The sequence below is a fragment of the Mauremys reevesii genome, linkage group 12 (genome assembly GCF_016161935.1).
Source record: "Mauremys reevesii isolate NIE-2019 linkage group 12, ASM1616193v1, whole genome shotgun sequence".
NCBI classification, from domain to species: Eukaryota; Metazoa; Chordata; order Testudines; family Geoemydidae; genus Mauremys; species Mauremys reevesii.
In genome coordinates this window covers 19,156,821-19,183,480 of record NC_052634.1, presented here as the reverse complement: position 1 = coordinate 19,183,480, position 26,660 = coordinate 19,156,821, and the positions used below count along the sequence as shown (strand labels likewise).

General features: G+C 48.2%; 1 protein-coding gene and 1 non-coding gene across 2 annotated transcripts in view; both read right to left on the bottom strand.

The window, feature by feature from the left end:
* The window catches only part of LOC120375473 (zinc finger protein 271-like), a gene marked incomplete at its 3' end in the record, with an annotated part of 430,987 nt that overhangs the window by 146,063 nt on the left and 258,264 nt on the right, over nt 1-26,660 (bottom strand). The window lies entirely within an intron of this gene.
* Nucleotides 780-851, bottom strand: TRNAA-UGC. Its single transcript has one exon. It is a non-coding gene; the product is annotated as a tRNA-Ala (tRNA).

Genomic DNA, 26,660 nt, shown 5'->3' with positions numbered 1-26,660 from the left:
AAATATGCTAATGAGTGTGAATATAAAGTGACTGGACTATGCTTCATGCAAAAGGTCTCTTGTGAGGTATCATTACAAAGCTTATAATCTACTGTGTGTGTTCATCCTATTTGTATGAACCGATCATTCTTGGATCTGAAACTAGAAATATGAACTATAACTCTGAGGTCCTGTTGTAATGATGCAAAGTGTGGGCCATTAACAGTGGTTTGGACTCTTGATGACTCCCATTAACCAGGACAATAGACTGGAGATGGCTCTGTCCTGCACCATCTGTGAGTCAGGCCAGGAAGAATGAAGGCTTGGGGGTCTCACAGGACATGTGACCATGTCCCCCGGTACAGGAATCCATCTTAAACCTGGGGCTCTTCCCCAGGTGAGAGACAAAAGATTCCTGCTTTGTACCAAAGCTGTATAAGGGGGTGGAACTGAACAAACATGGCTGCAGTCATGAGACATTCCCTAGCTATCACCTGAGCTGGAACAAGGGCTATACCAGGTGAAAAGATTGGGTCCAGACAAGAAATAAGTCTATCTTTGCAGATGGGACCTTTCCCTCCAGTGCTGGAGGATTCGCCCTTCTCATCTACCCTTGTCCCAAGCAGCACAGCTGGTGGGAATCTTAGGACTTAGGACTTAAGACTTAGGAGCAGAAACTCCACCCCGACCTTCCATGCAATTGGCACTTGCCCCTCACTGAGCAGGATTAAAATTCCTGCAGGGAGACTGGTGGGCCCCATCCCCTCTGGGGATGAGCAAAGGAGCAGGGTGAAAAGAATTGGAGATGCTGGGGATTGAACCCAGGTCCTCATACATGCAAAGCATATGCTTTACCACTGAGCTACATCCCCAGATGGGCCATGTGTGCTATAGGTTATGCTCAGAGCCCTCCTGTTTCCAGAGCACCTAGTGGCCTAAAAGCAGCATGAGGGACACATTCCCTGCTCTGAGGCCAAAATAATACACTGATGATAATAAGAAGTATATAGAAAGATTTTGCAGTCACTATGGGCATAACTATGATGATTGTTTCATGTTTCACTCTTAATATCTGGCACCACCACTGCCTTTCCCTTTAGTCTTGCAGTTAACAAAGGGTAAAACTAAAGATCTCTTCAGATACAAGGGAGTGTTTGTGTTCATTCCTGTCAGCTACACAGGGGTTTGATGTAGCTGCTTTCAATCCTCTGGCTCTGCCGGGATAAGTAACATTTCAGGGTGTCACTGAATTGAAGAGAGGAGATCATTTTTTGACAGGTTACGCCTACTCTTAAGGGTGTTTGTCTGGCTGGCAGCCCTGGTTCCCAGGTCTCTCCTGAGGGAAGAAAGTTGCTGTGCAAAATACTAAAACTTTTAACAAAGAGGAGGGAAAGGCGATGGCCACATGATGGGGCCAGTATGTACCACAACATGGTTCTTTTCTGTGAGATGACTCTGAACACTGACTGATCTCCACTGCCTTGGATTTGAAGAGATGTTTAGTTGTGCACTTGGGAACCTATAAGGCTGAAGACGTTTTATGGATGGTGACACTAGGACTGAAGGGTTATTTAATGTTGTAGAAATTGTTAAAAACACTTAGCTTAAACTGGAACTGCCTGTTATTAAAGGCTGGTTTCCCCACGTCAGCTTCCCCACGTAAGCTCTGCTAGAAACACCCTGGGTTCTCTCCTGCCTCGGTGGGAACTGGAGGTAATCGTCCCCTGCTGCCCTTGGCTCCAGGCTGGTTTTTCTGGGGAGGGGACGTGGAATTGATTTGTTTGCTGTTGAGAAGGGAGCTGGGCCAGTTCTCAGGGAACGAGAACTCCCAGCATCTTCCCAGCCTAACCCAGGCTGCTGCCCTGTCCTAGCCTCTGTTCCGCTGGGGGCCCTGCGTGTTTGACTCTAGAGCAGGCCGGGAGCAGCAGCTGAGGCAGAGGACAGCCTGGGCCGGGCAGCTAAGAAGGAGTTTAGCAAGCAAAAAAGGTAAAATGGCAGTGGAGTATCACCTTGGACTCAACGGCATTTCTCCATTGGTCTGTCTGCTTTGGGGCAGGGACAATAACACGTCCTGCTGCATTTGTTATTTCAAAGGGCAATTTAGGATTTTCATTCTCACACACGGTGCACAAAGCAGGACTCAATCTTTGCCGTAAACTAAACGAGCTGCTCACAGATTCTGGCAGCCACAATGAGCATTTGGGTGAGAGCTCAGACCTGCCTCTGTCCCAGAGGGAGGGGGGTCATCTGGGTGGAGACTGGACCACTGACCTATCAGCTCTTAACTCCCAAACGTTCAGTAACTCTATTATCAGTGTCTGTGAGTGTAATTTAAAGCATAAGAAAAACCACACTGGGCTAGACCAAAGGCCCATCCATCTCTGAATCTTGTCTTCTGACAGTAGCTAATAGCAGGTGCCCCAACAACCAGTCAACAAGGCACCACTGAGAATTGAACCTAGGATCTCCTGTTTACAAAACAGATGCTTTAGCCAGCTAAGCCATGGTGCCTGTGGGTGGCCAAAATGCAGTGTCTGCCCACACCTGACTCCCTGCCATCGCCACCGGGGCCTGACAAGCTTTGCTTGTGTTTGGATTCTGCAAAGCAGAGGAGCAGGTGAGGTTTTCTTTGCAAGCTGTGTGTGAGTGAATCTTTGGCCAGGTCTGCACTACAAAGTTGTTTCAGCAGAATTATATTGCTCTGGTGTGTGAAAAACACACAACGCTACCTCGGTCGGCAGCTTGTGGCTGGTGCACACACTGCAATGCCAGTGGATTGTGCCAGCTCTTTTCCAGACCCAAAGTCCAGAGTATGGTCAAGGGACCAGAGGCCTAGCAAATAGTGATCAGCTAAGAGAAGCTGGGGTAAACAGAAAGCCTTGCTTGCTAAGATAGGCCTGGTCAGCAAATTGCCAGGTGTTGGAGCTAAGAACTAAAGAATTGTGTCTTATTCAGAGTTGCAGATTGAACAAAGAATCCCTGTTCCTACTGTGTTAGTCCCTTCTGTAGGGAGACGTTCTTCCCACAGATCCAGCCTTGAGTTTATGAGAAGTTGGCACATGTCAGTATAAGATATGACATCCTTCCACCTCCCTTCCAGGGACCATGTAGTAAGTTTTTTGGCAGAAGGGGGTTGTAGTGAAAGGAAGTTTGAGAAACTCTGGCATAGAGCATCTCCATTAATGAGCTGCAGTGACATAGACTCAATGTTTGAAATGTTAACTTGTCCTTAGCCTCTGAATGCATCTAGACCAGGGCCGGCTCCAGACCCCAGCGCGCCAAGCGCGCACTTGGGGCGGCATTTTGCCGGGAGGGCGGCAGGAGGCTCCGGCGGACCTTCCGCAGTCATGTCTGCGGGAGGTCCACCGGAGCCGCGGGACCAGCGGACCCTCCGCAGGCACGTCTGCAAGAGGTACCCCGGAGCCGCGTGACCGGCGACCGGCACCGTGCCCCCTGTGGCATGCCGCCGTGCTTGGGGCGGCCAAATTGCTAGAGCCACCCCTGGTTTAGACTCGGCACACTGTGGGTGATCTGACACTGAAAGTACAACCATGAAGACACCACACACCAGCCTTGCCTTGCTGGCAAGAATCAAGCCTCCACAGAAAGACACCCATGGTTTTCTAGCCCAGATCCATTAGCCCTCAGCCACAACCACTTAATACAGGGGCCTTGCTACACTATGGTTCTGTTCTCACTGAAATGTCATTTCCAATGGTTTGCTCAGATCAGCTTCCCCAGCACACTCACTGCTGTGCAGCTCTGTACGTGTGGCCATGGCTGAACAGCAAGAATTCCTGCCCATTTCCCTGCTGGCTGGAGCATGATTAGAGTGTGTTTGTGCTTAATGATATTGCTGTAGATTGTTCATTTCCTGCCTTGACAATTCAGACAGTCCCTTTACCCGTCGTATCGCCAGCACCTCTGTGAGTCCAATAGCAGGGCAGGTTTTCTCTGGGCACTGAGATTTTTCAGGGAGTTGGTGGCTCCTTTCTTTCCTCACCCTGGAGTAAACTCGGCTTTTTAATTATATCCTTGATGACTCATGGAATAAGAGCAGCAGCATGAAGAAGAGAGGGAATATCTCACTGCTGGGGGGGAAGCAGGGAAGGTGGCTGCATCCCCTCTGTCTGACCATTGCCATTGCAGGAGAGAAGGTTTCAATGGAATCGAATGCCCTGGCTCAGACAAGAGACACAGGGAGGTTTTGCTGTTCATGGATCCATGCAAAGGAAATTGTGTCTCTGTGTGAAAATGGGGAGGGAAATGAAACACCCACATGGTGGTGTTTAAGGCAGAAGGGACCCCTATAGGATTAGAACAGGATAAGTTCTCAAGCAGCATGTTTCTTACTTTGCCCATCTGTCAATTTTGATTATTATCAATGGAAATATTTTGCCATTGGGTTGTGTGTTTACACAGAAATTGACATTTACCAACAAATACGTAATTCTTCCAGTCCTGCCGAGTCTGCCAGTGGTGAGTTTAGAAGGACAGAGTCACTCTTCCCACTCCCCATGCTAGGCCTGGGCTCTCCAGAGCGTCAACTTCCCACACAGTTGGGATCCTTCCCTGATCTCCCCTCAGACCTCTGCCCCCTACCCCCACTTCCGGGATCCCCTCCCAACACTTTCCAACTCCCGTACTGGCCAGATCCCTTCCCATTCCTTTCATTTTCTGCCTCCCCTCTGAGTAAAAGCTCTAGACTGTTCCCACACTGGGAATTGAATCCAGGCTGCTTGCATGAAAACACCAGGAATCCTGGCCACTAGACCATATGGGACTTGCACAAACAACAATCCATTTACACATTCACTAACACATTCACACATTCACATTCATTAACATTTAAAAGTAGCCATTCAAAAAACTTCAAAAACAGACTTCAAAGAGAATTTGCAGAGTTACAATTTATTTACAAACTTAACACCATTAATTTGAGCTTGAATAGGGACTGGGAGTGGCTTGCTCACCACAAAAGCAATTTTCCCTCTCTTGGTATCGACACCTCCCCATCAATTATTGGGGGTGGACCGCATCCACCCTGACTGAATTAGCACTGGTTCTCCCCTTGTAAGGTAACTCCCTTCACTTCATGTTCCAATAAATATTTATGCCTGTATCTGCAATTTTCACCCCCATGCATCTGAAGAAATGGGTTTTTGACCTATGGACGCCTATGCCCAAATAAATCTGTTAGTCCATAAGGTGCCACTGGAACTCCTCGCTGTTTTTGTGAAATAAAAGCAAAACACATTCTAAGCTGATCTTAACCCTTTCAATGCCCTTATAAATGTAGATGCTTCTCACCACAGGCTGGCTGGTTGCTTTTCAGCCAGGCTCTCCCTTTTGATCAGCGCTTCAGTCGCTTGGTGTGGTGGTGTCTGTAGGTGGAGCTGGAAAAGAGAGGAAAAGCATGGTGAATGTCTCTCCTTTTATCATGTCCTTTCTTCCCTCTTGGCTTTGCCCCGCGACCTTCAGAGTCAGGTGAGTATCCCTGCGTCTCTCCAAGCAAGGTTGAGCAATTCCCCTCATGTGGCCTTGTGCAGGTGAGTCATTGCATTGTAGCTCCCTTGCAGGACAATGGCTGTTGATGGGTTGTTTGACACCCTATCCAGGCGTTGGTTACTTTCCTTGCTGTTGCCACTGGGGAGCTAATATCTGGCTGATTCCCCCAACTTACAGCATAGTGACAACCACACTACACAATTCTCATAATGTCATATGCATGAATGGTATACATAGATGGGTAGAGAAATGACTTTCAGCAGATCATATCCTTTCCCTCGATACCTTACAAGTCATGCTTTATATGTAAGATCACGATTATATGAAAATGAGGAATATGGGGGTTACAGCCCGCTCCTCCAAAGGTCTAGAATGTCACACTGAGATTCGATTTTCATTTCTTATGTAACCAACTTTGACCTCTGTGTCTAACACTTATAATCACTTAAAATCTATCTTTCTGTAGTTAATAAACTTATTTTAATGTTTTACACTGACTTGTGAAATTGTCCAAAGTGCTTGGGAAAGCTGCTCAGATTAAAAAGGCTGGTGCATGGTCACTTTCTTTTTGAGGAAGTGGCAAATTAATTAATGAGCTTGCACTTTTCAAGAGGTTTTGAGCAGTGTAAGACGGTACATTTCTGAGGTGCAAGGCTGAGGCGATATGATGGCATTCGTGCCACTTAGTTGGGTGCATTGCTGCATGTTGTTGGCTGAGTAATCACAGCACATGGAGGGGGTTTTGCTGCTTGTCACTAGTGCAGCATTGTAAGACACAGCCCAGACTGGAGAAATAAGAGGACAGAGCAGTCCCACTGTTTGGGTTTGTACCCCACAGATCCCACCACAGAGAGACTCTCCTATGACTAGCCATGGTAATATTGTGCTTAGTGCCTTGTAGCGCCAAGAGCTGCAAATGCAAGATGAGTTACAGCGACCTTGATCTTGCTTCCACGTTTATCCGATGCCTCTTTTCTACACTTGTCAGCAAAAAGACCTGTTTCTTTTGCAAGCATTTGTATGGCTAGCCAGAGTCGGGCTTCTCCGTTAACAAAAAAGATCGACCAAAAGGTGACAAGAGGAGGCACGTTCAGCAAGGCAGCACTGGATGCTGGATCTGCTTTTTATCCAGCAGCTGTCTTGGCAAGCTCTGCCACGGTGCCACTCGCTGAGACTTCTCCCCTAACTGCTCTGTATTTCATCAACAACAATAAAATGAAAGGTGAAAGGACAGTAATTCTCCATTTCCTGCAAGCCCTGCAGAGAACCCTCTAGAAGGGTCTCTGTGCATAGATATTCCCAGTGAATTGCATGGGCCTATGACACAGGCTATCATGTCACAGCAATTGCAGTCTAAAGCCTGGTCTACACTAGGCATTTAAACCGGTTTTAGGAGCATAAAACCGATTTAACGCCACACCCGTCCACACTAGGAGGCACTTTATATCGATTTTAATGGCTCTTTAAATCGGTTTCTGTACTCCTCCCCGACGAGAGGAGTAGCGCTAATATCGGGATTAACATATCGGAATAGGGTTAGTGTGGCCGCAAATCGACGGTATTGGCCTCCGGGCGGTATCCCACAGTGCACCACTGTGACCGCTCTGGACAGCATTCTGAACTCTGATGCACTGGCCAGGTAGACAGGAAAAGCCCTGCAAACTTTTGAAATTCATTTCCTGCTTCCCCAGCGTGGAGAGCTTATCAGCACAGGTGACCACGCACAGCTCATCTGCACAGGTAACAATGCAGTCTCCTGAGAATCGAAAAAGAGCCCCAGCATGGACTGCACGGGAGGTACTGGATCTGATCGCTATATGGGGAGAGGATTCAGTGCTAACAGAACTGCGTTCCAAAAGATGAAATGAAAAAGTATTTGAAAGAATTTCTAAGGCTATGACGGATAAAGGCCACAGCAGGGACTCAGTGCAGTGCAGAGTGAAAGTTAAGGAGCTCAGACAAGCCTACCAGAAAACTAAAGAAGCAAACGGAAGGTCCGGGGCAGGTCGAAAAACATGCCACTTCTATGCTGAGCTGCATGCAATTTTAGGGGGCTGCACCACAAGTACCCCACCCCTGAACGTGGATTCCGAGGTGGGGGTTGTAATCTCTGCCATGTCTGAGGATTATGCAGACGGGGAAGATGAAGATGAAGAAGAGGAGGACGACCTAGCAGAGAGCACACAGCACTCCGTGAGCCCGAGCAGCCAGGAGCTTTTTCTCACCCTGACGGAATTACCCTCCTCCCAGCCCTCCCAAGCAACTATCCCAGACAATGACGCCATGGAAGGGACCTCTGGTGAGTGTACCTTTGCAAAGAGCAAACATTGTTTTTTAAGCAAGCGTTTTTTAATGATTGATTTGCCCTGAGGACTTGTGATGCATTCACAGACAGTATAGTTACTTAGAAAAGTTTGTTAACATGTCCGGGGATTGAAAGGAAATCCTCCAGGGACATCTCGATGAAGCGCTCCTGTAGGTACTCCAGAAGCCTTTGCAGAAGGTTTCTGGGCAAGGCAGCCTTGTTCCGCCCACCATGGTAGGACACTTTACCACGCCATGCATGTAGCAAGTAATCAGGTATCATTGCATGGCAAAGCATAGCAGCGTATGGTCCTGGTGATTGCTGGCATTCAAGAAGCATCCGTTCTTTATCTCACTGTGTTATCCTCAGCAAAGTGATATCGTTCAGGATAACCTGGTTAAAAATCAGGAATTTAAGTAAGGGGGATGGCCATTTTCCTACTGGGTTCGTGGACTGTAGCAGCTTAAAAAAAATCCTTTCCTGCACGTAGCCAAGCGGGGGGAGGGGAGGAGTGAAATGCCGATGATCTTTTTTGTGTTTGGTCAGTGGGGATCTTCCCCAAGCTACCAGCCACGCAGTGGGTGGCGGGGTGGGAAGGGTGTTGATTAGCAGGGAGCTAGCGTGGTATTAGCCATGCGTTGGGGGGAGGGGTAAATCACTACAGAAGCCGAAAGACAGTGGCTTACCATGGCCGCATGCAAGCTGAATTCTGATGCCCGGACCTGTGTCTGTGAGATCTGTAACCCCAGAGCTGCAGGCACTCAGTATTAAGATGAAAAATGTGACCTTGTAGGGAAATCACATGTGCTATGTAAGGTGAATAGTGCTGTTCACTGTGAAAGAGTATAACCATTGTTCTGTAAAATGTATCTTTTTAAATATTTCTCTCCCTCATGCAGCTGCAAATTTTTCAAGCGTCCCTCCTCCATCCCAAAGGCTAGCACAGATAAGGCGGAGGAAAAAGAAGACGTGAGATGAAATGTTCTCGGATATTATGGAAGTTACACGCAATGAAAGAGCTCATCTGAATGAGTGGAAGGACGTGGTATCAAATTATAGGAAAGATGCCAGTGAACGTGAGGACAGGAGGAACACCCGAGATGAGAGGTGGCGGCAGGAAGACCGGCAGGAAAATCAGCGGTGGCGGGATGCAACTCTGGGGCTGCTGCGTGATCAAACTGACATGATCCGGCGTCTGGTGGAGCTTCAGGAAAGGCAGCAGGATCACAGAGTGCAGCTGCAGCCCCTGTATAACCACCCTCAACCCCCACCATGTTCCACATCCTCCTCACCTAGACATGTAAGAACGCATGGGGGGAGGCTCCATGCACCCGCCCACTCCACCCCCGTGGACAGCCCAACCAGAAGGCTGTCGTTACTGTGAAATTTTTTAATGGCCTTCTCCATCCCTCCTATCCTCCTCCCAAACCACACCTTTACTTCTCTCCCTCTTTTTCTAATGAATTAATAAAGAATTCATGATTTTTAAATGAGAGTGACTTTATTTGCATAAGAAAGCTGTACTCGAAGGGGGAGGGTGAGTTGCTTACAGGGAATGAGTCAATCAAGGGGGTTGGGTGTTCATCAACAAACACAGCAGTCACACTGTACCCTGGCCATTGATGAAGCTCGTTTTCAAAGCTTCTCTGATGCGCACCACTTCCTGGTGTGCTCTTCTAATCTCCCTGGTGTCTGGCTGCGTGTAATCAGCGGCCAGGTGATTTGCCTCAGCCTCCCACCCCGCCATAAAGGTCTCCCCCTTACTCTCAGGAGAATACAGCAAGCAGCAATAACATAGGGGACATTGGTTTGGCTGAGGTCTGAGCGAGTCAGTAATGTGCACTAGCGCGCCTTTAAACGGCCAAATGCACATTCCACCACCATTCTGCACTTGCTCAGCCTGTAATTGAACAGATCCTGACCACTGTCCAGGCTGCCTGTGTATGGCTTCATGAGCCATGGCATCAAGGGGTAGGCTGGGTCCCCCAGGATAACGACAGGCATTTCAACATCCCCAACTTTTATTTTCTGGTCTGGGAAGTAATTCCCTTGCTGCAGCCGTTTAAACAGAGTAGTGCTTCTGAAGATGCGAGCGTCATGAACCCTCCCTGGCCATCCCACGTGGATGTTTGTGAAACATCCCTTGTGATCCACCAGTGCTTGCAGCACCATTGAAAAGTACCCCTTCCGGTTTACGTACTGGGTGCCCTGGCGCTCCGGTGCCAAGATAGGGATATGGGTTCCATCTAGCGCCCTCCCACAGTTAGGGAATCCCAGTGCAGCAAAGCCATCCACTATGGCCTACACGTTTCCCAGAGTCACAACCTTTCGTAGCAGCAGCTTAGTGATTGCTTTGGCTACTTGCATCACAGCAGCCCCCACAGTAGATTTTCCAACTCCAAATTGATTCCCGACTGACCGGTAGCTGTCTGGCGTTGCAAGCTTCCACAGGGCTATTGCCACTCGCTTCTCTACTGTGAGGGCTGCTCTCATCTTGGTATTATGGCGTTTCAGGGCAGGGGCAAGCAAGTCACAAAGTTCCATTAAAGTGCCCTTACGCATGTGAAAGTTTCGCAGCCACTGGGAATCGTCCCACACCTGCAACACAATGCGGTCCCACCAGTCAGTGCTTGTTTCCCGGGCCCAAAATCGGCGTTCAATGGATAGAATCTGCCCCATTACCATCAGGATCTCCAAAGCGCAGGGGCCCGCGGTTTGAGAGAATTCTGTGTCTACGTCCTCATCACTGTCATCGCCGCGCTGCTGTATCCGCCTCCTCCTCGCCTCGGTTTGAAGGTCCTGGTTCACCATATACTGCACGAGAGTGCGTGAGGTGTTTAAAATATCCACGATTGCGGTATTGAGCTGAGCAGGGTCCATGCTTGCTGTGCTATGGCGTCTGCACAGTTCACCAAGCAAAAGCGTGAAAAGGTTGTCTGCTGCTTTCAGGGAGGGAGGGTGAGGCTGTACCCAGAACCACCCGTGACAATGATTTTTGCCCCATCAGGCACTGGGATCTCAACCCGGAAATTCCAACCGGCGGGGGAGACTGCGGGAACTATGGGATAGCTACGGGATAGCTATCCACAGTGCAACGCTCCAGAAATCGACGCTAGCCTCAGACCGTGGACTCACACCACTGATTTAATGTGTTTAGTGTGGCCGCACGCAATCGATTTTATACAATCTGTTTTGCTAAACCAGTTTATGTAAATTTGGAATAATCCCGTAGTGTAGACGTACCCTAAGCAACCTCCTTGCCTATGCAATGGCCTTTTCATCAACTCCAGGCTGGTGATTTGATTCTCTCCAATGCTCCTCTACAAAGAAGCCTTTTCCTTAGCAAGCAATTACTTAGATTGCCAAGGGAGGTCTCTTCTGTTTCCTAGGAAGACACAGGAAAATGTGAGTAGAGGAGATAGAAGCCATACAGCAAGGCACCATGGGGAGTTGAACCCAGGACCTTCTGTTTACTAGACAGGTGTTTTAGCCTACTAAGCCATGGTGCCTTTCCCCATAGAGAATTTGCAATCATTCCACTTGATGGTCCAAGACTACACCTTCAAATGCCAAAGTACAGACATTCCCCATTTCCTTCAAGACTTGCAGACTTTTTGCTGTATGGCTCTCTGTGCATGGAAAGCCACAGCTGAGTTGACAGAGGGCTTCTAACATGCGCTTCTCCCACAAGCTGCTGTGATCAGATACTGATTAGTGCTCTGTGTTTCAGTCACAGCAGCTTCAGCTCAACTCTGAGTCATGGTAACCTTTCCATCAGCTCCAGACTTACCATTTAACACTTTCCAAGACTTAGCTGAAAGGAAGGGTCTCTCTGTCTTGAACAAGCACTTACAAGGATTGTGCAGTGAGATCTTTTCTTTGTATGAGAAGAGATACAAAAAAGGAGCCTGACAGACAAGCCAGGTTTTTCAAGGAGGAACTGTCAGGTCAAGCCAGGATCTCCTGGTGAGTAGGAAGGCTCTTCAGCCAGCTCTGCCCAAAGACCACTATCCAGAGGCCACTTCCCACAGAGTCCAGTTATGGTTACAGACCCATCCTGAAATTAGAGCAGGATATTTTAAAGCTTTATCTCATAGTAAAATAACACAATTCAACCATGTCGGCACAGAGGACAAAGCACTCCTTCATTTCACAGTTATTGCTACTGATCTCACCGACAAACTTCCTTTTCTCGGGGCTGCTCCCAGCACTTTAGGGAGTTTTTCCTCTTCTCCCTTCCACCTTTGGTAATGGGACTGTAGCAGCTCCCCGGTTTGCCAGCTTTGCTCTTTCACTTACATCCGTCACTTCTTTGGCTGAAGCTGTGTTTGCCACCAGTTTAATCCATAGCTGAGACCGCAGGTACCAGCAGCTAGTTACAAAGGCTCAATTCCCATCACCAGCAGTGGGAGGTTATCCAGGGCTGCAGGATTTGGCCCATGGACAGTCAAGGTGCTACAGCAGCTACATTCTTACGTGGTGAGTCCTGCAGCCTATTACCAAACTGCTCTGCCATAGTCTGCAGGGCGGCCTGACTTTTTGAGAATCTGGCAGAGGAGAGACCCTGGAGTAGAGAAGGAAAATGTCACAGCTGGCAGGAGGAGCAAAGATTGAATATCAGACACACTTTTTCACCAGGACAGTAAATGTGCACAACCCCCTGATATATTCTCAATTCACTCCCCCTCCAAGGAAGCCCTATTCTGCTCTATTACACTCTCATGGGATGAGAGGGAAGGTCCTCTCATGGGTAAATAACTGGTTACAAGGTAGGAATAAATGGTCAGTTTTCAAAATGGAGAGAGGTAAAAAGTGGTGTCCCCCAGGGGGTCTGGGACAAGTGCTATTCAACATATTCATAAATGATCTGGAAAAAGGGGCAAACAGCGATGTGGCAAAATTTGCAGATGAACTTTCCTGAGTAGTTTTGGATAAGTCCAAAGCAGCCTGCGAAGAGTTACAAAAAGAGCTCACAAAACTGGGTGAAAGGGCAACAAAATGGCAGATTTATTGATAAATGCAAAGTGATGCACATTGGAAAACATAATCCGAACTATACATATAAAATGTCAAGGCCAAAAATAGCTGTTGCCACTCAAGAGAGATCTTGGAGTCACTGCGGATAGTTCTCTGAGAACATCCACTCAGTGTGCAACGACGGTCAAAAAAGCAAAGAGAATCTTGGGGATCATTAAGAAAGGCATAGAGAATAAGACAGAAAATATCATATTGCTTATGGCCCCCCACATGCATTGACCTCCCCTCAGGCAGGGGATTTATAGGCCCTTCTGCCAGTTGGCGTTGGCAGCAGCAAGGGCTGAGTTCAATTTCTAGGGGAGGAGAGCAGTAGAGACGCAGGAGGAGAGAGAGTCCTGAGAGGGAAGCAATGAGATCAGAGTGCACAACCAGCTGAGGGTCCCACAGGAGTCCTGAAATATCAGTAGCTCCAGGTCCCATCAGGGCCACCTGGGGGGGGGAGGTTTAGTGGGGCAATTTGCCTTGGGCCCCGCAGGGACCCACACAAGAGTTTTTCGGGGTTCCTGGAGTGGGATCCTTCACTAACTCCGGGGGCCCCGGAGATTCTTCTGCTTCGGTGGCAATTCGGCGGCGGGAGGTCCTTCCGCTCTTCATTCAAATTTATTCAAATTTCCTGAATCGAGTTCATACATTCAATGTTATGTGTCCCTACTAAAGCACGTGAATTCAGGGGAGTGTGTCCACGGTACCAAGGCTAGCATCAAGTGGCGGAGCGTTGCACTGTGGTAGCTATCCCACAGTTCCCACAGTCTCTGCCACCCATTGGAATTGTGGGTTAAGCTCCCAGTGCATGATGGGGCAAAAATATTCTCACGGGTGTTTCTGGGTGTGTGCTGTCACTCACTCCTCCCTCCGTGAAAGCTACAGCAGACGCCATGCTGCCAGCAGACGGTGCAGCACGGTGCACCGCCTGTCTCCTGGTATGTTGAATCCACTTCAAGTGTCCTCTCCTCTTTCTATCTACTCTTTCAACTAACCATTTCGTGCCATTTCTCGGTCATTGTGAACAGAGCCACACAACTTCCAACACTTTCTCCAGATTGTCTGTGCTGGGCTCCCATGGAAGCTACAGAAGGCAACAATTCCCTGCAGTTTCTCGGCCATCGTGAACAGAGCCGCACAGCTTCCGCCGCAAACTCTGCAGGTTCAAATCAAGTCTCTGGAGTACATCCATAGCTGGGATGGGTCATTCAGTCCTTTGTATAGAGCTTCAGTTTGTAGCAAAGTCCCTCCAGCGGTATCTGCCTCCTTTCAGTGGGTCGATTGTATAACTGATGGTCCTTAATGGGCCATCAAGCAGGCTAGGCAGAACTGACACCAACTTGTCTGGCTGGGGTGTTCCCCGGAAGCATAGCACAAGTTTGAAATACGGGCAGCATAGAGTCAATATTCATAACATCAACTACAAAAATGATACACATCTAGAGATAGCATCATTATAATCAGCCAATCAGAACCTCTCTATAGACCCCTTACACGACAACCTTTCTACAATATTGGCTGCAAATATAGAACAGTGGTCGCAACGGTGATCTGTACAGTTACAGATTATGTCAATAAAGTCACAGGAGGTGATATGGCATCAGTGAGACTGATACTGGAATACTGCCTCCAGTTTTGGTGTCCTCATTTGAAAAAGATGTTGTGAAATTGGAGCTGGGGCAGCAGAGAGCCACCAAATGTTCTGAGGGCTGGAGAAAAATGCCTTCTAGTGAGCTATTGAACGAGCTCAACGCATTTAGCTTATCAAAAGAAGATTGAAAGGTGACTTCATTGAAGTGTTGAAGGGCCTTAATGGAGAAAATATATTGGCTATTAAAGGGCTCTTTAATTGAGCAGAGAAAGGCATAACAAGACCCAATGGCTGGAAGGTGAAAAGAGACAAATTCATATTACAACTAAGGCACAAATATTCAACAGCGAGGATGATTCAGCACAGGAACAAGCTACCAAGGAAAGTGGTGGATTCTCCAACTCCTGATGTCATTTAATGAAAACTAGATGCCTTTCTGGAATGTGTTTGCTCCAAAAGTAGCTATTGTGTTGTACAGGAGGCTTGTGATATGCAGGGGGTCAGATTAGATGCTCTAATGGTCTCTTCTGGCCATAAAGTCGACTAATTTCTGAAAAACTGAGTGTAGCATTGGGAGCAGCGTCTGATGTGTTACTGTCTAGCCGGCTTGTTTCCTAGAACGAATGCTCCTTTAGTGGGGTGATCCACAGCAAGTAGCTCAAGCCTCCAAAGTGCCTGGCCGGGGGGCAGGACATTAGCACAGCAAGGGAAGGGTGTGGCAGTGACATCACAAGGCCTTTTGCAGGACCTCAGACTATTGGTCAAAAGTTGTGGGGAGGTGGTGACCTCACAGAGAGATGCTGACATCAGCCAGGCAGGACAGGGCAAGGGGTCAGGGAAACCTCAGAGACCCCTGTGGCTTTGCTTCAGCAAGTCTCTTTCTCGAGGTCTCTCTTTGAGGACTGAGAGAGTATTCGGGTTCACGGACGTGAGCGCCAGGAGGAACCTCTTTCGAGTTTTTCCTTCCCTTTTAGTGATTTTACTAGAGACCAGCCATCCCTGTTTAGAAGGTAAGAGCCTCCTTGAAGGAAGGGGTGTCCTGGGGGTGTCACAGTTCGGATGCCGGTGCCCCCCCCACACACACTGTACGGAAGTTCCCGCCACCCTGCTCTGTGTTCACAGTGCGGGAGAGAGCAGCATCCACGGCAGTGATTTGCTCCTGGCTGCTGCAGCAGAGCAGCAGGCTCAGCTGTCAGAACTTCCCATAGTGATGAAAGGGGAGGGGCCCATGGCTCTGTAGCAGGAATGCAGGGCAGGCGAGTTCACAGAGGGCATTGTGGGCTACTGGCAGAGGCCAGTTATGGTGATATAATGAACAGCAGCGTCTACACTGACACTCTGCCACTTTAAGTGTGCTGGAAAAAGCTCTAGGCTTCTCATCGAAGTGGTTTTATTTTGTCACCAAAACAGGGCAGTTTTGTCGCTAGACATGGCATTGCAGTGTGTGCACCAGCCACAAGTTGCTGACCGAGGGAGCATAGTGTGTTTTTCACATACCTGAGCAATATAATTCTGCTGAAATAACTTTGTAGTACAGACCTGGCCAAAGATTCACACACACACACAGCTTGCAAGGAAAATGTCACCTGCTCCTCTGCTTTGCAGAATCCAAACACAAGCAAAGCTTGTCAGGCCCAGGGAGTCAGGTGTGAGTAGACACTGTACCTTAGCCATAGGCAGGCACCATGGTTTAGCGGGTTAAAGTACCTGTTTTGTAAATAGGAGATGCTGGGTTCAACTCCCAGTGGTGCCTTGTTAAGATGCTTTTAGAGCACCTGCTATTGGCTACTGTCAGAAGACAAAATACAGAGCTAGATGGACCTTTGGTCTAGCCCAGTGTGGTTTTTCTTATGGTTTAAATTACACTCACTGCACCGGAACAAATCAACGTACCCTTAGAACCCCGACCAGGGTTATTCTATCTACTACCCAAGATCCACAAACCCGGAAATCTTGGACGCCCCATCATCTCTGGCATTGGAACTCTCACTGAAGGACTGTCTGGATATGTGGACTCTCTACTCAGACCCTATGTTACCAGCATTCCCAGCTATCTCCGTGACACCACTGTTTTCCTGAGGAAACTACAATGCATTGGTGACCTTCCAGAAAACACCATCCTAGCCACCATGGATGTAGAGGCTCTCTACACAAACATCCCACACGCTGATGGAATACAAGCTGTCAGGAACAGTATCCCTGATGATGCCACAGCACAACTGGTTGCTGAGCTCTGTGCCTTTATCCTCACACACAACTATTTCAAATTTAATGACAATATATATCTCCAGATCAGTGGCACTGCTATGGGCACCCGCATGGCCCCACAATATGCCAATATTTTTACGGCCGACCTGGAACAACGCTTCCTCAGCTCCCGTCCACTCACGCCCCTTCTCTACCTATGCTACATTGATGACATCTTCATCATCTGGACCCATGGGAAGGAGACTCTGGAAGAATTCCACCATGATTTCAACAGCTTCCACCCCTCCATCAACCTCAGCCTGGACCTATCTACACGGGAGGTCCACTTCCTAGACACCACGGTGCAAATAAGTGGTGGTCACATTAACACCACCCTATACCGAAAACCTGACCGCTATGCCTACCTTCATGCCTCCAGCTTCCATCCCGGGCACACCACAAGATCCATTGTCTACAGCCAAGCACTGAGGTACAACCGTATCTGCTCTAACCCCGCAGACAGAGACCAACACCTAGAAAATCTCCACCAAGCATTCTCAAGACTACAGTACCCACACGAGGAAATAAGGAAACAGATCAACAGAGCCAGATGTGTACCCAGAAACCTCCTTCTGCAAGACAAACCCAAGAAAGAAACCAACAGGACTCCACTGGCCATCACATACAGTCCCCAGCTCAAACCCCTCCAACGCATCATCAGGGATCTACAACCCATCCTGGACAATGATCCCACACTTTCACAGGCCTTGGGTGGCAGGCCAGTCCTCGCCCACAGACAACCTGCCAACCTGAAGCATATTCTTACCAACAACTGCACACCACACCATAGTAACTCTAGCTCAGGAACCAACCCATGCAACAAACCTCGATGCCAACTCTGCCCACATATCTACACCAGCAACACCATCACAGGACCTAACCAGATCAGCCACACCATCACCGGTTCATTCACCTGCATGTCCACCAATGTAATATATGCCATCATATGCCAGCAATGCCCCTCTGCTATGTACATTGGCCAAACTGGACAGTCTCTAAGGAAAAGGATAAATGGACACAAATCAGACATTAGGAATGGCAATATACAAAAACCTGTAGGAGAACACTTCAACCTCCCTGGCCACACAATAGCAGATGTTAAGGTGGCCATCTTACAACAAAAAAACTTTAGGACCAGACTTCAAAGAGAAACTGCTGAGCTCCAATTCATCTGCAAATTTAACACCATCAGCTTAGGACTAAACAAAGACTGTGAATGGCTTGCCAATTACAGAACCAGTTTCTCCTCCCTTGGCTTTCACACCTCAGCTGCTGGAACAGGGCCCCATCCTCCCTGATTGATCTAACCTCGTTATCTCTAGCTTGCTTCTTGCTTGCTTATATATACACACCTGTCCCTGGAAATTTCCACTGCTTGCATCCGAAGAAGTGGGTATTCACCCACGAAAGCTCATGCTGCAAAACTTCTGTTAGTCTATAAGGTGCCACAGGATTCTTTGCTACTTCTACTAATAATAGAGTTACTGAAAGTTTGGGAGTTAAGAGCTGATAGGTCAGTGGTCCAAGCCCCTTGCGGATGACCCCCACCCTCTGGGACAGGGACAAGTCTGGGCTCTCGCACCAAATGCTCATTGTGCCTGTCAGAATCTGTGGGCAGCTCATTTAGTTTGCACCCAGGGTTGAGTCCTTGATTCACACATCAAGGATAACAACCTTTTGTTTCTCCTGCCCCAATAACAAGGAGACTGGGAATCTGACACCAGCCAAAAGTCATCATTTCGGCAAGCAACCCAACATATTTCCAACATACTGTAAAATCCACATGCAGACTCATACACGAAACCTTGCAAGAAAATCTTCCTGAGGGGGTCTGAAGCACCTGCTGCTGGAGGGAAGGAGGGAGCTGTGGGTTGGGATTGAGGAGCAGCATGAGGAGAAGGGGCCTGTGGGTTGGTATTGAGGGGCACTGGGAATAGGAGGGGCTTGTGGGTTGGGATTGAGGGGCACTGGGAATAGGAGGGGCCTGTGGGTTGGGATTGAGGGGCACTGGGAATAGGAGGGGGCTGTGGGTTGAGACAGAGGAGAAGGGTGAAGAGGAGCAGGCTCTGGTTGGGAGTGAGGAGCAGTGAGCATAGGAGGGACTGAGGGGCACTGGGAGTAGAGGGGACATGGGTTTGGGCTGAAGAGCATCCTCATTTGAGGATCCAGCAGGAGAGGGGAAGGCAGCAGGCGATTCTAATTCCTTAGGGATGTTCTGTGTGTTTGCGTGTGCAGGGAAGGAACATGCTCTATGCCCAGAGGACTTTATTCCTCCAGCCTGCAAGGACAGAGGGACTGTCAAGGAGTTGCTTCTTCAATCTCCCCCACACAAAGGCAAAATCCTTAACAGAAAGAGTAACACCGAAGAGGACTCCAGAAAGTCAGATTTTTACAATTGGAGGGAGAAGTTTATCACCTGATCAGGGACTTGAACCCTGGACCCTCAGATTAAAAGTCTGATGCTTTGCCAACTGAGCTAGCCAGGTTCACATAGGAAAAAATGCAAGTTGGGGTAGAGGTGAAGCTAGTCAAGAAAAAGCGAGTGGGAAACAATAGGGGAAACCTGCTGCTCTCTCTCTCTCTCTTCCCAGCCCTGGCCTGGCCTGGTATTAGTGCTGGTTAAAAAGATGGGAAAATATCAGCATCTACCAGCCTTTCATAGCTGTACAAGAATCAGGCACAATACAGAGGTGCCCATCTGCAAGTGCCGAATGGTTGGATTGGCTAATGCAGCCTGTAGACGTCCAGGGCACACTGGGATACAGAGCCAAGTGTCCATCACCATCATCATTTCAAAGGGATAATGATAATGGTAGCAAGGTTCACAACTGACTCAGCAGTTGCATACAAAGGTGCACATTTGGCAGTTACATTGGGAAATTCTGGCTCCTTCTCAGGCTCAGGTTGGCCACCACGGTCTAGATGTAGAAGTTACAACATTTAAACTTGAAAGAGGGGCCAATTTCCCCATCATTTCACACCTTTACATCCAAACACGATGACTTTCTGAATGAACCCTCCTCGTTCAGCCAGAAGATCTTGGGGTGAGTGTAGGAGTCACTGGGTAAAATTCTCTGGATTCTGTTATGACTCAGGTCAGAGCAGAGGTATATAGTGATCTAGTCTGGCTGTAAAATCTATATATCAACACTAAATATGGTGTGAAATTAATCTCAGAAACGGCTGTACCCCAGCAAGGACCTCTCCAAGGAAGGGGCTGTTGAGGAAGGAAAGAAGAAAGATGTCCTTCTCTCCCTGGAGGAACTGGGCTCTGTGCTTTGGACAGAAAGGAGGGGAAGGAAATGGCCACACGATGGCAGCGGAACCTAAGAAATGAAACACAACAGGCTTTGGGGTGCTTGTGTTTTGGGGTGCTTGTGTCTCTCTCTGTCGGGGCAGACTGCTGAGCCCTGATTAGGGGGCGGAGCTAGGCGGAGGAGGGGGCCTATAAAAGCGGCCGCCCAGCCAGGCAGCGGCACAGCTGATCGCAGCGGCCCAGGAGCCGGCCAACAGGGCGGCTAACAGGGGAGTTTTGAGTGGGAGTTCCGATTGGAGGAGCCAGGTATCTTGTGTTTGCGTCTGTCTTTGGGGTGCTTGTGTCTCTCTCTGTCGGGGCAGAATGCTGAGCCCTGATTAGGGGGCGGAGCTAGGCGGAGGAGGGGGCCTATAAAAGTGGCCGCCCAGCCAGGCAGCGGCACAGCTGATCGCAGCGGCCCAGGAGCCGGCCAACAGGGCGGCTAACAGGGGAGTTTTGAGTGGGAGTTCCCATTGGAGGAGCCAGGTATCTTGTGTTTGCGTCTGTCTTTGGGGTGCTTGTGTCTCTCTCTGTCGGGGCAGAATGCTGAGCCCTGATTAGGGGGCGGAGCTAGGTGGAGGAGGGGGCCTATAAAAGCGGCCGCCCAGCCAGGCAGCGGCACAGCTGATCACAGCGGCACAGGAGCCGGCTAACAGTGGAGTTTTGAGTGGGAGTTTGGAGGGGGAGGTGGAAGGGGGCGGCACCGTGTCCCCTGTGCTCACCAGGTAAGAACACCAAGCGAGGCCAAGACAGCAGCAGCCATGAGCCAAACAGCAGAGGACACACTGAGGATGAGAGCATGCAGCAGCTGCGGTATGTACCTGGTCCTAGCAGGGGACCCAGAACAGTACTATATATGCATGAAGTGTCGCCTAATAGAGCTGCTGAAGGAAAAGATCCAGGGCCTAGAGCTGCAGGTAGAAACCCTGATAGAGAATAGACGGGGGTTTGAGAGGCTGATGGAGCAATGGCAAACAGTAACTGAAGGGGAACGCCCAGGGGAACAGGGGGGAGCAGGGGCTGAGGCCAAGGAAGGGGGACCACCAGAGGAGGAAGATGGGCGGTGGAAGCATGTGACCGTGAGAAGCAGGCCAAGGAAAAGGAGAGCCAGTGAGGGGGAAATTGAGCTAAGGAACAGGTTTGAAGGTTTGGAGAATGAGGAAGGGGTACAGCAAGTGGTAGCTGACAGTGGGAGGCCTAAGAAAAAGAGGCGAGCGGCCAGTCCCATAGAAAAAGGGGAGGAGTCAATGGAAGTAGCACCAAGTTTGGGCCCAGGGAGGATACAGGATGGCTTAAGGGGAACCACAAGGGATGATAGGAATGGAAGGAGCTTGCAACCAGGGGGAACGGAGGATAGGTTAGAGGACCGTGCTGTCCCCAGGCGAAGGCAGGTCTACGTGATTGGGGATTCCATACTGCGAAGGTTGGACAGGCCTGTGACCAGGGCCGATCCTGAGAACAGAAGGGTGTGCTGTCTACCGGGTGCTAAAATACGGGATGTGGACCTGAGGTTGAAAAGGATCCTAAGAGGAGCGGGTAAGAACCCTTTGATCATCCTTCATGTAGGAACGAATGACACAGCTAGATTCTCGCTAGAGAGGATCAAGGGAGACTATGCCAGGTTGGGTAAGACGCTCAAGGAAATTGAGGCTCAGGTGATCTTCAGTGGGATTCTACCTGTCCCTAGGGAAGGGCGGCAAAGGGGTGAGAGGATCGTGACGATTAATAGTTGGCTGAGGGAGTGGTGTTACAAGGAGGGCTTTGGGATGTATGGGCACTGGGAGGCTTTTGGGGACAGACAACTGTTCTCAAGGGATGGGCTCCACCTAAGTAGGGAAGGAAGTAGACTTCTAGGAGGGAGGCTGGCTCATCTGATTAAAAATGCTTTAAACTAGACACTGGGGGGAGACGGTCGGGAGAGGTCCTAGTGCTCTCCACGCCAAATTTTCACATTGGGAGTGAGGACAACAAGATAACAACAGATATAGCCAGAGGGGGGCGGTTACGTGTAAGGAAGAGGGGGGGGACAGATACTAGATCTACAAGTCATACTGGTAGTACTGTGTCCCTACCGAGTTGGGTGAAAAGAGTGAGAGGAGCCCAACAGGAAAAATTAGGATGTTTGTTCACCAATGCGAGAAGCTTAGGTAACAAAATGGAGGAACTGGAGCTCCTGGTCCGGGAATTGAAACCGGATATCATAGGAATAACAGAAACATGGTGGAACGGTAGCCATGACTGGAGTACAGGTATGGAAGGTTATGTGCTGTTTAGGAAAGACCGATGCAAAGGTAAAGGTGGGGGAGTAGCACTGTATATCAATAATGAGGTGAAATGTAATGAGATAACTAGCACTGCAATGGACAATACAGAGTCTGTTTGGGCAATGGTCACATTGGGGAAGAAAACTACCAGAGCCTCACCCGGGATAGTGATTGGGGTGTGCTATAGACCGCCAGGATCTAGCTTAGAGATGGATAGAGAGCTCTTTAATGTTTTTAAGGAGGTAAACACTAATAGGAACTGCTTGATCATGGGGGACTTTAACTTCCCGGATATAGATTGGGAAACAAATGCTAGTAATAATAATAGGGCTCAGCTTTTCCTAGACGTGATAGCTAATGAATTCCTTCATCAAGTGGTTGCTGAACCAACGAGGGGGGATGCCATTTTAGATTTGATTTTGGTGAGTAACGAGGACCTTGTTGAGGACATTGTTGTAGGGGACAACCTTGGCTCGAGTGATCATGAGCTAATTTGTTTCCAAATAAATGGGAGGATAATCAATAGTGCATCTGAGACTAGGGTGTATGATTTCAAAAGGGCTAATTTTACTAAATTAAGGCGACTAGTTAGGGAAGTGGACTGGGCTAACATATTTAGGGATCTAAGGGCAGATGACGCCTGGGGTTACTTCAGGTTGAAGTTGCAGGAGTTGTCAGAGGCATGTATCCCGAGAAGGGGGAAACGGCTCGTAGGTAGCAGTTTTAGACCGAGCTGGATGAGCAAGCGTCTTAGAGGGGTCATTAAGAAAAAACAGAAAGCATACCAGGAGTGGAAAATGGGAGGGATCAGCAAGGAAACCTACCTTATTGAGGTCAGAGGGTGCAGGGAAGCTGTGAGAAAGGCAAAGCGACGAGTGGAGATGGACCTAGCGAAGGGGATTAAAACCAATAGCAAACGGTTTTTTAGCCATATAAATAGGAAGAAAACCAAGAAAGAAGAAGTGGGACCGCTTAAAACTTTAAACGGAGTGGAGATTAGGGATAATCTTGGAATGGCACAATATCTGAACGAATACTTTGCCTCGGTCTTTAATGAGGCTAATGAAGGGCTAAGGAATAGTGATAGAGGACCGATGGGAATGAAGATATGGGGGTAGACATTACGGTATCTGAGGTAGAAGCCAAACTTGAACAGCTTAACGGAAGTAAATCGGGGCCGGATAATCTTCATCCTAGAATATTAAGGAATTGGCGAGGATATTGCTAGCCCGTTAGCGATAATCTTTAATAAATCCCTAAATTCGGGATTGTACCGACTGACTGGAGATTAGCTAATGTAGTTCCTATATTCAAGAAGGGAAAAAGTGACCCGGGGAATTATAGGCCTGTTAGTCTAACATCTGTAGTATGCAAAGTCATGGAAAAAATCTTAAAAGAGAGAGTGGTTCCGGAGCATGAGGCCGATGGCAACTGGGATAGATTACAGCATGGATTTACGAAAGGTAGATCGTGCCAAACCAACTTGATCTCCTTCTTTGAGAGTAACAGATTTTTTATACAATGGAAATGCGGTGGATCTCATATATCTGGATTTCAGTAAGGCGTTTGATACGGTACCGCATGAAGAATTACTGGTTAAATTGGAAAAGATGGGGATCGAAATGAAAATCCAGAGGTGGATAAGGAGCTGGTTAAAGGGGAGACTGCAGAGGGTAGTATTGAAGGGGGAACTGTCCGATTGGAGGGGGGTTACCAGTGGAGTTCCTCAAGGCTCGGTTTTGGGTCCGATTTTATTCAATCTATTTATTGCTGACCTGGGAACCAAGAGTAGGAGTGGGCTAATAAAATTTGCGGATGACACCAAGTTGGGGGGTATTGTCAATTCGGAAGAGGATCGGGATATCCTCCAGGGAGATTTGGATGACCTTGTAAACTGGAGTATTAGTAACAAGATGAAATTCAATAGTGAGAAGTGTAAGGTTATGCATTTAGGGATGTCTAACAAGAACTTTAGTTATAAGCTGGGGACGCACCAGTTGGAAGTAACGGAGGAGGAGAAGGACCTAGGAGTCCTGGTTGATCGCAAGATGACTATGAGTAGGCAATGTGATGTGGCCGTTAAAAAAGCTAATGCGGTCTTGGGTTGCATTAGGCGAGGTATTTCTAGTAGGGATAAGGAGGTGCTAGTCCCGTTATATAAGGCGTTGGTGAGACCTCATTTGGAGTATTGTGTGCAGTTTTGGTCTCCCATGTTTAAGAAGGATGAATTCAAACTAGAACAGGTACAAAGAAGGGCCACTAGAATGATCCGAGGAATGGAAGGCCTTTCGTATGAAAGGAGACTTGAGGAGCTCGGTTTGTTTTCCTTAACCAAAAGAAGGATAAGAGGAGATATGATTACACTCTTTAAATATATCAGAGGATAAATACCAGGGAAGGAGAAGAATTATTTCAGCTCAGTGCTAATGTGGACACGAGGACGAATGGATATAAACTGTCAGTCAGGAAATTCAGGCTTGAAATTAGACGAAGGTTTCTAACCATCAGGGGAGTGCAATACTGGAACAGTCTACCGAGGGAAACAGTGGGGGCGAAGGACCTCCATGACTTTAAGATTAAGCTAGATAAGTTTATGGAGGGGATGGTATGATAGGATAACGGGCTTAGTCAATAGGTCAATTATGTGCCTGGTATGATATAACCTTTTCCAGAGGGTTTGGCTGGAGAGTCTTGCCCGCATGCTCGGGGTTCAGCTGACCACCATATTTGGGGTCGGGAAGGAATTTTCCTCCAGGGAAGATTGGCAATGGCCCTGGAGGTTTTTCGCCTTCCTCCGAAGCATGGGGCAGGGGTCACTTGCTAAGGAGTGGGTGGATCGGCTTATGTGGCCTGCATTTTGCAGGAGGTCAGACTAGATGATCATAATGGTCCCTTCTGATCTTGAATTCTATGATTCTATGATTAAGGGAATTGGCGAGGGATATTGCTAGCCCGTTAGCGATAATCTTTAATAAATCCCTAAATTCGGGGATTGTACCGACTGACTGGAGATTAGCTAATGTAGTTCCTATATTCAAGAAGGGGAAAAAAAGTGACCCGGGGAATTATAGGCCTGTTAGTCTAACATCTGTAGTATGCAAAGTCATGGAAAAAATCTTAAAAGAGAGAGTGGTTCCGGAGCATGAGGCCGATGGCAACTGGGATAGATTACAGCATGGATTTACGAAAGGTAGATCGTGCCAAACCAACTTGATCTCCTTCTTTGAGAAAGTAACAGATTTTTTAGACAAGGGAAATGCGGTGGATCTAATATATCTGGATTTCAGTAAGGCGTTTGATACGGTACCGCATGAAGAATTACTGGTTAAATTGGAAAAGATGGGGATCGAAATGAAAATCAGAGGTGGATAAGGAGCTGGTTAAAGGGAGACTGCAGAGGGTAGTATTGAAGGGGGAACTGTCCGGTTGGAGGGGGGTTACCAGTGGAGTTCCTCAAGGCTCGGTTTTGGGTCCGATTTTATTCAATCTATTTATTGCTGACCTGGGAACCAAGAGTAGGAGTGGGCTGATAAAGTTTGCGGATGACACCAAGTTGGGGGGTATTGCCAATTCGGAAGAGGATCGGGATATTCTCCAGGGAGATTTAGATGACCTTGTAAACTGGAGTATTAGTAACAGGATGAAATTCAATACTGAGAAGTGTAAGGTTATGCATTTAGGGATGTCTAACAAGAACTTTAGTTATAAGCTGGGGACACACCAGTTGGAAGTAACGGAGGAGGAGAAGGACCTAGGAGTCCTGGTTGATCGCAGGATGACTATGAGTAGGCAATGTGATGTGGCCGTTAAAAAAGCTAATGCGGTCTTGGGTTGCATTAGGCGAGGTATTTCTAGTAGGGATAAGGAGGTGCTAGTCCCGTTATATAAGGCGTTGGTGAGACCTCATTTGGAGTATTGTGTGCAGTTTTGGTCTCCCATGTTTAAGAAGGATGAATTCAAACTAGAACGGGTACAAAGAAGGGCCACTAGAATGATCCGAGGAATGGAAGGCCTTTCGTATGAAAGGAGACTTGAGGAGCTCGGTTTGTTTTCCTTAACCAAAAGAAGGATAAGAGGAGATATGATTACACTCTTTAAATATATCAGAGGAATAAATACCAGGGAAGGAGAAGAATTATTTCAGCTCAGTGCTAATGTGGACACGAGGACAAATGGATATAAACTGTCAGTCAGGAAATTCAGGCTTGAAATTAGACGAAGGTTTCTAACCATCAGGGGAGTGCAATACTGGAACAGCCTACCGAGGGAAACAGTGGGGGCGAAGGACCTCCATGACTTTAAGATTAAGCTAGATAAGTTTATGGAGGATGGTATGATAGGATAACGGGCTTAGTCAATAGGTCAATTAAATTGCCACACTGGTAAATAGTACAATGGGTCAATGGTATGATATAACCTTTTCCAGAGGGTTTGGCTGGAGAGTCTTGCCCG